Here is a 2,398-nt window from a genome sequence, read left to right on the forward strand (position 1 = left end):
CGCACACACGCACACGCACACACTCACACTCACACGCACACACACACACACACACAAATTAATAACTAATACAAGGATAATAGATTAAAAGCATTTAAGAGCATTATAATTAGAATTCTAGTGAAAATATTAAATCCCTCCAAAAATGTTTAATGTATTTAAAAAAAATTTAATGAAAAAAATTTGAATGTGAAAGTAAGTTTAGACGTCTTACTGCTACATCTTGTCACATTTGAATTTAAAAATCTACAAATTTGTGTTACACAAGTGTAAGCATTCTTACAATTTTGTGTCATAGCTATTACTACATAAATATATACACACTATAAATAACTTTTAAATTTGAATGTGAAAGTCAGTTTAGACGTCTTGTCACATTTGAATTTAAAAATCTACAAATTTGTGTTACAGAAGTGTAAGCATTCTTACAATTTTGTGTCATAGCTATTACTACATAAATATATACACACTATAAATAACTTTTCTTTAGAATGAGGAATGTCACATGTCACATATACTATAGAATTCATCTCTATATATACACACACACATATAGTAAACATTGATTATTGATTATGAAAAATAGAATGAATGCTCTAATGTACAACACTTACGCACATGCAGATGTGCTTTAAAGCAACATCATTTTTGTGGAATACAGTGCATGAAAACCCTACAGTCTTTCTATAATACGTCTTTTAGATTAACAGTAACACCCATGATGCACAGTATTAGATATGCTGATCTGAAAAAAAATGTAGGATTGGCACATCACTAATAACTCCTGCTGTAATATTGTCATACTTGATGAGCTCCTCCCAGCAGAGCAGATACGGATCCAGCAACACGTCGGAGGCGGGGCCGAGGGCGGAGCTTAGCTGCAGCAGGAGGCGGGACACCTGGAACCTTTGTCCAGCGCACTCTCCGATGATGTCACTTCCTCCGAGCTCCTCAGAGATCATCACAGTCAGAGTCAGCGACGTGAAGGACTAAAGCGTCACGTTCAGTCTCGTGATTCTCAGCTTGAACACGCTTAGGCAAGGCCTCGCAGAGAACAGGGAAAACAAGGGAACACACGGTCCCTCAGGCTGGAGGGGTTTGTGTGTGAGGTCAGGTCAGACACAGAGAGCTGAGAAACAGCAGCTCCATTCGGCTGAAATCTGAATCTGATTAGAGTCAGCAGACAGGATACAAATTGAATTTAAGTAGAATTAAAATAGAACATGCACAGAAATAAAACACTTAACTACTACACTTACAGTGATTACAGTATTACCTATGAAGACGTCCTCACACACACAACATAATTTACTACTTCTACAGTATATATAAAGTTATCTATGTAAATTAAAATCTGTTTGATTGCTGTTGATTGTATTGACAGTACTGAACTAAGAAAACTGTGTCTAATCTATAAGAAAAAATTAATCCACATTTTTGATGCAGTTTATTGGTTTTCACATACATACAGCAGCAGTCTGTTGGACTAATGAAATTCCTCCTGTGTGACTATTCAATTTCACAGCTGCAATTCATTAAAATCTTCTTCCCATAATTCCATTTAAAATTACATTTGGCCACTTCAGTTCTGACACACACACACACACACACACACACACACACACACACACACACTCACTCACTCACTCACTCACTCACTCACACACACACACACACGGTGCGGCCTCATCTGGTCGTAATAATGATACGGAACGGGAATGTCCTGCAGGTTAGTGTCGAATGGCCAGAATCCGTACACATGCACGTCCTCACACAGTTCCAGCGCCGTGTTAATTAGCATAAACCCACTGGAGAGGCGGATTGACTTCAGGCCACGCCCCTTCCAGAAACGGTCCAGTGTCCGCAGGTAAATGGGGCTGAAGAACGCCACCGGCTGCTGGGGTCTGATTGGATGGAGGACTTTGAGAGTTTTGATGGACTGTCCAGTGCAGAATGTGTAGGCAAAGGCAGGAATAGCGAGGGAGGCGTTTCCGTACACACTGACCCGCTCCACCAGCGGATCCGGATTCTGCTCCAGGTTTTTGAATCTACAGACACACAGATTGAAATAAACACACTTAATCACTACTGACAGAACACAGTAAATGTGTGTTTGCCGGTGAAAATGTTTATTTGGTAGGCCTATTGTTTTACAAAATGCTAACAATAATGGATATGTTTATAGCATTTAATAATGCTGTCTAATGCCAATGAATGTCTACAAACAGGACTGTTGTTTTTGAAAATTTATTAATATATTAATATTAGACAGTGTTGGGGGTAACGCATTACAAGTAACGTGAGTTACGTAATCAGATTACTTTTTTTAAGTAACTAGTACAGTAATGCATTACTTTTTAATTTACAAGAAAATATCTGAGTTACTTTTTCAAATAAG

At 38.3% G+C, this 2,398-nt stretch overlaps 1 protein-coding gene across 1 annotated transcript in view; it reads left to right on the forward strand.

The window, feature by feature from the left end:
• Nucleotides 1–1,639, forward strand: part of atp1b2a (ATPase Na+/K+ transporting subunit beta 2a) — a 28,330-nt gene extending 26,691 nt beyond the window's left edge. Inside the window, exon 8 of the mRNA XM_016549601.1 lies at nucleotides 1,621–1,639. The gene's annotated coding sequence lies outside the window, so the exon portion shown is untranslated. The remainder of the gene's footprint in view (nucleotides 1–1,620) is intronic.
• The last annotated feature ends 759 nt before the right edge of the window (nucleotides 1,640–2,398 follow it).

This window comes from Sinocyclocheilus rhinocerous, unplaced genomic scaffold (assembly GCF_001515625.1).
Source record: "Sinocyclocheilus rhinocerous isolate Xijiao unplaced genomic scaffold, SAMN03320098_v1.1 scaffold404, whole genome shotgun sequence".
NCBI classification, from domain to species: Eukaryota; Metazoa; Chordata; class Actinopteri; order Cypriniformes; family Cyprinidae; genus Sinocyclocheilus; species Sinocyclocheilus rhinocerous.